At 38.8% G+C, this 10,374-nt stretch overlaps 1 protein-coding gene across 3 annotated transcripts in view; it reads left to right on the forward strand.

The window, feature by feature from the left end:
• The window catches only part of SDK1 (sidekick cell adhesion molecule 1), an 869,284-nt gene that overhangs the window by 344,104 nt on the left and 514,806 nt on the right, over nt 1–10,374 (forward strand). The gene's annotated exons all lie outside the window — the stretch shown is intronic.

The raw sequence follows: 10,374 nt of genomic DNA on the forward strand, positions 1-10,374 counted from the left end.
TGCAGAGCCAGACACAGGGCTTGATCTCGTGACCCTGAGATCACAACCAGAATTGAAACCAGGAGTCAGACACTTAACCAACTGTGCCTCCCAGGCACCCCAATCTTTTCTCTGTTGAATTTGTCCTTCACGTTTGTAAAAGATCAGTTGGCTGTAATTGTGTTGGGCTTTTTTAGGTTCTCTATTCATTTTTTTGATTTAAAATTCTGTCTCTGCCAATACCATACTCTCTCTTTCTTTTCTTTCTCTTCTCTCTCTTATCTTGTCCTCCCTTCCTCCCTTCTTTCCTTCCTTCCTTTGTCATTCTAACTGGATTGTAGCATGCTGCAATCTCAGTTAGTTGAAAACTTCACACATAACCACTGGCTGAGGTCAGGCTATATGTGACAATTGATTTCATTTTTAAAGTCACGTTAAATTTTTACTAAAATCAAATAGAATTGCAAGACTGATAAAGGAAAATTTAAAAACAAAACAAACTCAGAAGTCTCTTGCTCCACTCCTCCCTAAATTATTCTTTGTTGAATGCTAGTTCTTCATTTATCAAATTTTATCCTTTTCCCCCTTTTTTTGATTTTTGTTATGAAGATGAGTACTTTGTATCCTTATATGGTCCAACATTCATGCTTTCCCTTCTGTTTTCCAAATATAATTATATCAAAATTTTTAGTTAAAGCAATGTAAAATGTTTGACTAATTTTTAAAAATATTTTGTAATTATATTTCTTCAAAATATTTGCTTTCTGAAGTTAATAATTACGTAATTTCCCCTCACTTATTTATTTGTCTATGTTCCTATTACTCATTATTTTCAGACTTCCAACTCCTGAGATTATGATTTTCCCACCCAGCCTAATGCATCCTCTTTTCTTTATTCTTAAAGACTCCTGACCCAGCTGTGCTCTAGGTATTCCATATAGATGTGCTCCTGGCCCTTCTCATTGCTCCTGTCTCGTTTCCTAAATTCCATCTCTTTCTCATCCTTAATATATACTCTAATTTTAGTAGAGTACGTCTTTTAGTAGTTTCATAAGAAAGCGTGCATGAGAAATATTTTTGAGACCCTGAAAGTGTCAATAGGTATTAATATGAAAATATATATTATGTATCTTTTCGTGCTTAATTGATAATTTGAATGTAGAATTCTGAGATGCAAATAATATTCAAAATTTGAGGCTGTGCTCCATTGACTTCTAGTTTTGACCATGTTGTTGAGAAGTCAGATGACATTCATATTTACCATCTTTTAATGTGAACTAGTTGTTTCTGACTTGGACATTATAGTCTCTTTTCTTGATCCCCAATGCTCTGAAATTTCATAGCAGCGTAACCTGATATGGGGATTTTTAAAATTCATTATGCTATACATTCAGTAGGCTTTTTAATTTGAATACTTACATCTCTCAGTTAAGAGAACATTTTGTGTATCAATATTTTAATAATTTCCTCTTTATTTTACTCTGTTTTCTTTCTCTGGAATTCTGTCACACAGTGGTTAGAATTTCTGGACTGATTGATACTCAAATTTCTTATCTCCTATTAATACCATATTGTCTTGGTTACTATAGCTATATAATAAATCTTGAAATCAGGAAGATTGATACCTCTCATTTTCTTCTTTAGTTTCTTTTTTGAGATTTATTAAAATTCATTGAAAGAGACAGAGCACAAGCAGGGGGAGAGGCAGAGGCAGAGAGAGGGGAGAAGCAGACTTTCCATTGAGCTGGGAGCCAGATGTGAGGCCCAAGCCCAGGACCTTGAGATCATGATCTGAGCCGAAGGCAGATGCTTAACCATCTCAGACACACAGGCACACCTCTGTTCATTTTCAAAATTGTTTTAGATATTCTAGTTGCTTTGCCTTTGTATTAATATTAGAATACTCTTGTGTATATCTACAAAGAATGTCGCTGGTGTATTTACAAAAATTCCATTAACCCTGTACATCTGTTTGCATAGAATTGACATCTTCACTATGTTGAGTCTTCAAATCTATGAACATGGTATATCTTTAAATTTTTTTTTTTAGGTCTTCTTTGATTTCTGTGATTAGCATTTTATAATGTTCAGAATAAAGATCATGATAAGTTTTTTAAAATTTATACCTAAGCATTTCATTTTATTTGGAGTAATTGTAAATGGTATTGTTGTTTAATTTTGGTTTCTACTTATTCACTGGTAGTTTATAGAAATGTTATTGATTTGTGTATTGATCTTGTATCCTGCAGTTCTTGTTGAATTCACTTATTAATTCTAGAAGGGATATGTGTATCTGTGTGTGTGTGTGCGCGCGCACACATGCGTGCGCACGCATGCATGCCTGTAGCTTCTTTGGGATTTTCTACAGATATAATCATGTCATCTACAAATAGAGACAATTTCATTTTTCCCTTCCAATATGTATAACTTTTATTTATTTTCTTCCTTATTTCAATGGCTAGACCTTGACTAGGATTGATGAGAGCAGACATTCTTGACTGGTTATCAAGGTTAGGGGAAATGTATTCAGTCTTTTAACTGTTCAGTAAGATGTTATTAGATGTAGGGTTTTGGTAGATTTTCTTTATAAAGAAAGTGCTCTCTATTCCCAATTTGATGAGAGTGGGTTTTTTTCTTAACTTTATGAATGGGTGTTGGATTTTGTTGAATGCTTTTTCTGCTGCAGTTTATAGATCACAGATTTTTTTTAACTCATTGGTATGGTAAATTATGCTGATTGATTTTTCAAATTTTGAACCAGCCTTGCATACCTGGAATACATTCCTCTCAATCTTGGCATATAATTCTTTTAATACATTAATGTATTTGACTTGCTAATATTTTGTTGAAGATTTTTATGTCTAAGATCAGTAGAGACATTGGTATATAATTGACTTTTTTGTATTATCTTTGCCAAGATTTGATATGAGGGTAAAACTAGGCTCAAAAATGAGTTGGGAAACATTTCTTTCTCTTCTGGGTTTTGGACAAGAATATGTAAAGTCGATGTTAATTCTTTAAATGTTTGATAGAATTCTTTAGTGAAACCATCTGGGTCTGGAGATTTTTCTCAGAAGCTTTTTTTTTTTTTTTTTTTTTTGGTGCAAAACGGTGGTTTTATTAAAGCACGGGGACAGGATCCGTGCACAGAAAGAGTGGCATTTTTTTGTTTGTTTGTTTGTTTGTTTGTTTGACTCAGAAGCTTTTTAATTACAAATTCACTTTCCTTAATTGTGTATGTGTGTGTGTGTGTGTGTGTGTGTGTGTGTGTGTGTGCATGCACATGCGTACATGCCTGTAGCTTCTTCGGGATTTTCTACAGATATAATCATGTCATCTACAAATAGGGATAATTTCATTTTTCCCTTCCAATATGTATAACTTTTATTTATTTTCTTCCTTATTTCAATGGCTAGACCTTGACTCTTTGGGCTGTACATTTCATTTTGACTGAATTTTTGTAGTTTATAGTTTCTCAGGAATTAGTTCACATCTTCTAAGTCTCAAATTAATGAGTTTAAAGCTACTCATTGTATTTTTAGTGACGGCAAAATCTGTAGTGAGATCCCCTATTTCATTGCTCTTATTAGTGGTTTATTTCTTCACTATTTCTTTCACTATTTCTTCACTATTTCTTTCACTATTTATTTCTCACTATATCTTATTAGAGCTTTACACTTCTTTTTCCTTAAAAAACCAGGCTTTTGATCCATTGATTTTTGGTTTTACTTCTCTCTTTTCTTCTCTTTCTCTCTCTCTTTTTTTTTTTTTAAAGAGAGACTGAGAGTGGGGGTGGTGAGAGGGTGAAAGAGAATCTTAAGCAGGCTCCATGCTCAGCATGAAGCCTGATGCAGGGCTCAATTCCAACACCCTGAGCTCATGACCTGAGCTGAAGTCAGTAGTGGGATGTTTAACCAATTGAGCCACCCAGGCACCCCTAAAAACTGAGCTCTTAAGTAAAAATTAGAATTTTGGAAATTTTATATATGCAACCCTGAGCTGGACAATTCCCATTATTTAGGGATTTTTTGATGAGATATGGAGCTATATTAACACGGTATTTTCTATATTGCATAACAAAGTATGTCAACATTTTGAAGAGCTACAGAAGTTAGCAAACCAACAAAGTCATGCAGGCATAAGAAATCCACTCAAAGTGTGAGATAGGCCAAGAGTTTTTAATGTAGGAAGGCACCAGAATTTCACTGATAGAGTTACAGATCCCAAATGTCAACTAATCTTTATGAAACTTGCTACTCGTTCAGTTTTGGTGCAGTAGCAAGAATATTCACAGTTATCTGAAAAGGCTATTAGAATACTTCTCCCTTTTCCAGCTACATGTTTGTGAGAGGTGGGACTTTTTCATGTCCTTCAGCAGACACAACATACTTGCAGGAGATGAAACACAAAAGCACATATGAGAATCTAGTCATCTTTTATTAAGCCAAACATTAAATAAATTTGGGGAAAAAAGTGCCATTCTTTTCAATAATTTTTTTTAATTGGGGAAAATTAATTTTTCAAAGCTTGTTATAGGATGATAACTTTGTTACTATTTTTAATGAATTAATAAATATTTCCAAAGTTCTCAGTTTTACATTCTTATATATAATAGAAAGATATAACTCATATAAACAAGAATTTGGGGTGTAAAGGGGTCCTGAGACCAGCAAGTCTGCTCACTGTTGCTGTAAAGGAGGTTGGTTTTATGATTTTGTTGATTGGGAAACCCACGCATAGGAAGCAGGGTTACCAAGTTCAGGAGCTAGAAATGGTTAGCGCTGAGATCTGTACCTGGGTGGTCTGGTTCCAGGGTCCTTGCAGTAGTAGCCACCATATACCAGTACTTCTCAGTAGGGAGACTTTACAGTTTGTAAGTCGGCCAGGATCAATGGGCCTTATCTGTTGGAACGTTGATATCCATAAGAAGTTTCTTCCCCATGTAATTTTCTTGGTCTAAAGTTAAATCTTTGCCATTGAGGTACCCTTTGAGTCCCACTTTTGATGTCAGTACATACATGGCATAAATTCACGGTAAGCGCCTAAGCAGGGCAAGGTAAATCACCTGTGAATTTCTTTCCATGGATTTTTCTGCCTTTTATTTAATCAGAGTTGGACTTTCAGGATTATTTGAAAGAAATACTGTACCATGTTCAAGAAGAATGTTTGTTATCTCTGATAACTCTTCTTATATTGGTTGGTCCTACTTTTTTGCTACAAACCATAGAATGACAATTTAGTGCATTTCTACTTTGAAATAAAATATTGGAGAGCTGGAAGCTTATTTCAGTTTGGAGAAGTAGGGGAATTGCTTTTATCCCACTGCCTCTTCTTATTATTAATTTATATGCTGAAATATATTAGCACGGTGCAGAATCAAACCAATACATAAATACAACCATTTATGTTTCTACCATAAGCTTCGCTGTAGATTAATCTCACTGAAAGCTTGAATGGTTTCTTAGGGGGAAATATAGGAAGGGTAGGTTTACCCCATGAGTTCTCTTAAATACGCTGTTAATTCGCATTGATTTCAGAGAAAACGGAGATAATCAGTTTGACTTCCCCCTGACTGAATGTATCATCCAGCTGTTTGCAGCACTGCTTAATGGAAACCTGAGGGCCCCTCTGCTTTCTGGGTTTTCGTGTGCACAGATCCAGATGCCAGGAGAAGACTGCAGACACTACTCAGAGTAAATCCCACACTTCTAGTCAAACTTTTGAGTCCAAAATGATTATTTTATGGTGAGATCTGGGAATATGTACTGGGAGCTTTGTTCTGCTTTCTCTCCTCTGATTATAGTGCCCTCCAAAAGACAAAGGGACAAGAGCCTTGGGAGAGGGGTGAGGTGTACTTACGTGATGTGCTCAGGCTCCCCCAAGTCAACCCCTGACCGAGCTTAGCAGTCAGTCACTGCCACTCCACACCAGGCCATCCCTCTCCCTCAGAGGCTGCCCCAGGGTAGCCAGGATGCTCCTAAGCCCTGCTTACCTTTCATGGGCCAGACACACACAAACCCATGCGTGTGTGCGCACGCGCACAGACACACACACACACACACACACACACACACTTGCACAGGCTCACTTCTTAATTGGGGTGGAGATGTGTTGTAATCTAAAAAAATTCTCATTTGTCATCAAGGATGGAATGGTTCTTTAATAAGCCTTCAGATGCCTTTGAAAGCCATGGTGCAGCATAGGCAGCGCTAAGAGATGGACCCAGGCCCTTACATTTCTGTGAGATCTTAGAGCCTGGGCCCCTGGGAAGTCTGAGTCTAGCTGCCCCGGGCTCTTTGGGCACTGATGCCCCCTCAGCTCCTTCACTGGCTGACTTGTAGACACTTCTGCCACAGGGACCCCATTGAGGGTCCCATAGGCAGCAGCTTCCTGCTTCTGTCCTCTTGCTTCTTGGTATTGCTCTCGGCTTGGTAACCAGCATCACACTCCCTGGACTGTGGCTCCTCAGGGCAGGGACCAGCTGTCTGAGACTCTCAGGAAATGCTTGAACCAGGGACCACAAGACTTTAGCAACCATGAGCTCCAGGCCATGCCTCTCCTGGGCTGGACCCTGTGGATATGAGGAGGGCATGAAGGGTCTTCTGGCTCTCAGAGGACAGAGTGGCGACTGGCCTTGCCGTGAAACTTGCAGTCCCTCACTAAGACATGCTCTAGAGTATACATGTGGGAAACCCACTATGTTTTGTAGTACTCATTTCAATTTTTTAAAACTATGTTTAAAATGTATGTATTTGTTTAATTGCAGCTACTTTCTGCACTGAGATTTCTGATACTCATTTATTTTATAAAGCAGTGGTGGCAATATATAAAGTGACATACAGAAGAGGTTGACTGATTTTATTTTTTAGACATACAGAATATGATGGAAAATATTTATAAGTATTTCTGATAAGCTAGGAGAATGAAGCCTGAGAACTCAGTCTGGTGATAGAGCTGCCTCCTCCTTCATTTCACCTGTAAACAGCAAGGGCTTCTATAGGTGGTCTCAGAAAGCACAGTTTGCATCAGCTTGTCCTAAAGCATATGGAGGACTCACTCCAGAGAGAATTATCTTCTAGGATCATCTCACGTCATTGAAGGGTCACCTTTCCATACTTACGTATTTAACTGTAGTAGAACATACCTGATCATATTTACATTTTTACCTCAGAAATACACTTGAAATGCACAACTACTGCTTTTAAAAAGATGAATATTACTATTATGAGAAAGCACAACACACTGTGAGACTGAAGCCCCGGCTTCAGTAGGTGTGCCTAATGACCTGCCAGCAGCAGGGATTTGAAGGACTATATTTACCAGAAAAGGATCTTCTACCTGTATTTTTCAGAATAGGTGTTCACAAATGATCCATTATGCCCTGTGCTTTTGTTTCTCCCTGGGATTTGAAAAATAAAACTTTCCGTTAGCTGTGAATTCATAAGCTTGGGGCATGAAAATGTTTGAATTTGATATAAAAGAAGTTTTGAAAGGAAGATTAGTGGTTTAAACCAAAAGATTAGTCGCCTTGGGAAATTCAGCTGTCGAAAAAGCCGAGTTCAGTAATAAAAGGTCCTGCTCCAGCTGATTGCTCCATTCATGCTGCAATTCCTAATCCTTCCCGCCGGACCCTTGCCTGATCGACAGCACTGATTACCAAGGCCTAATAGCACTCATCGTCACTTTACCAGAACGTTTGGGGTTCATCTGCGTTAGACACCCCTCATCTGTGGTGCACTTGGCTCCTCTGCTGTGTGGGAGAAATAATAATTACTCGTATTCATTATCACTTTAAGTGGAGGAGAAAGGTGAGGTCCTAGAACTGATCATGATTACGTGGGCTTACCTCTCTCATTGGCAGAGTCACAGATGAGCTTGACATTGGACTCTATTGGCAACAAGCTGTTGATTCCTATCCATTCTGCCATGAGAGAGTTTCTGGTAGCAGACCCATGGTTTTCCATGATGGAGCAGATAATTAAAACCCATGGCAAGCTTAGCCTCCTTCAGGGTAGGAAAACCTCCTTCAGGGTAGGAAAACCTGGGGCCATAGGACCGTGTTCTGCTTCCCCGCTTTCCCCCAGAAGTAAATGATCTTTGCTGTGGAAGATGGGTTGTGGTCCCCTTGTACACGAGCAGAAGATTATCTCTATGTCAGATGGGTAAAGTTAAATCCATTTACATTATATCAAAACCTTGAAAGTCCATTTGGGAAAGTGACCTCTACATCATAAAATGGTGATGTTATCTCGAGAGAACATTACGTGCATTCCCCTCCTTTGGCTGAGCCCAAAGTCTGTGTTATCCAGACAGACAAGACTCTCTTGTTCATAACTGATTTCTATTCTATTTAAAAGCATTTGGAAATGGAAATTTCAGAGTTTTTCATAGTAATTCATCCCAGGGTCTTAGAGTGTTCATTGTTAAGGACAAAGAAGCTGGCTTAATAATGTCTACTCATTTTTCCCAAAAAGAGGGAGAACTGTTAGTCATCATTTGGGAAAACACATATGTGCACACATATACACACATACATAAGTACACATGTACACAAACCCCTCAACAAGCACCAGGTAGACCACTGACTTTTCCCCAGGTCCAAGTTTGATGATCTTATTTTAGAGGTAACTGAATCATTTTTGTCTTTATGGATCTTTTCAGACCTTTCTCTGTTCCATTGAAGGTATCTAAGGATCACATGCTTTTGTCAGGGTCTCTGCAGATCTGAATACCAATCCTTCCGTCTCTTTTATTGGTCACCAAAGCTTTTGAGCTCTGTTGCCTTGATGCCCTCTGAATTTCATGATCTGCATGTGTTTCAGTGGTAAATAGTTCTGGGCTCAGAGCAATAACCCTGTTATTCTGCACACTGATCTGTGTCGTGTAATGACTGTTACCTACACACGTAAGATCCCAGAGCACGGACGCATTTGCCTCCCCTTCCTCTTACCATAAATATTAGTGTCTGCACTAATCACACTTCTGTGATCATTTGGATCACAAGATATTTGCTTGCCAGCTGCATGAAACTATTCTTTAAGAAGGTTTCTTTTCCTGCTTGTTCTGAATATGCAGCACAATTTGTACAGAGTATAGACGTGTTTACTAAACTATGAATTCTAGGAAAAAATGAAATGGTATCATTTACATTTAAAACAGCCATATATTAAATCGATACTCTGTCAATTATAAAACCAAATTCACTTTTTTCTTTTAAAAGATGTATTTTCTATGACTCATTTTTGTAGGACACAGGAGCCATATGAAGTGATTAAATACGGTGCACATGGCAGGGCACTAATGAAGCCCCGAGCTCAGTCAGCCTCAAGGTTTCAAAGCTGTAGTCATCACACTTCAGCCTTATGAGGCCATGAGAGCAGACGCTTTGAGCTGAAGTAGGTAGCAAAGAGGGACCCTGGACAGGCTGTCACTGCTGGCGGGCAGCCTGGGGATGCCCTTGCAGCGTAACTCAGAGAGGGTGGTGTGCCGCAGCACCTTGGAACAGGACGAGGATTGACTGCTTTCCTGTCTGTCAGTCACAAATTTCAGTCACATTGCTGGACACTTTGCCACCTCTAGTCCTGCATCACACCTAGCCTGTATCCTCTTATGGGACAGCAATTGTGCCTTATTCTCATTGTATTCCCAGCACTAATAACAAAATGTGTGTGTGTGTGTGTGTGTGTGTGTGTGTGTGTTGAACAGAAAATCATGCAAGTCAGAGACCTAAGAATCTTTCTTGATACCTCTCTCCCTCAGTCCCATATTTAGTCCATCACTAATTTTCTTTTTTGCTACGTAAATAGTTTTAAAGCTACCCATTTCTCTCCATCTCCACCACTACAACTACTACTGTTACCTTGGCCCAACCCCCCCATCACCTTTGAGAGCATTTGCTGGGTCACCACAGTGGCCCTAAGTGGTCTATTCCCACCGCTCTGGCCCCTGTTAATTCCTTCTCCGTAGTGTGGCCAGATGAGCTTTTAACAGCACAGCCCCTTCAAAGGCTGTCTGCTGTCCCTCTATAATAAAGGCTAATCATCATTATCATCATAATACTGGCAGTACTTTGACGAAGGACAGTGAATAGGGTGGTCATACAATTTATCATTCACACAAGGACACTTTTGAATGCGAAGTGGTGCCATTGAAAATCCTACAGAGATTACATGGAAACAAGGGTCTTAGCTTGCCTTTCTGCATCAACCAGTAAGAAGAGCTTAGACCTTGTTCACCCTGCTTTCATTTGTTCTGTCTTCTATGGGTCTATAGATCTGCTTGTTTTTCAGTGCTTTGTACTTCCCAGGGTTACTCACTATGTTTGCTACCATCACAGGGCCTTTGCACATGGTATTACTTGAGTTTTTGAATCCTACTGCTGTTTAACTTCTGTAT

The sequence above is a fragment of the Mustela nivalis genome, assembly GCF_964662115.1.
Source record: "Mustela nivalis genome assembly, chromosome: 19".
Classification (NCBI taxonomy): domain Eukaryota; kingdom Metazoa; phylum Chordata; class Mammalia; order Carnivora; family Mustelidae; genus Mustela; species Mustela nivalis.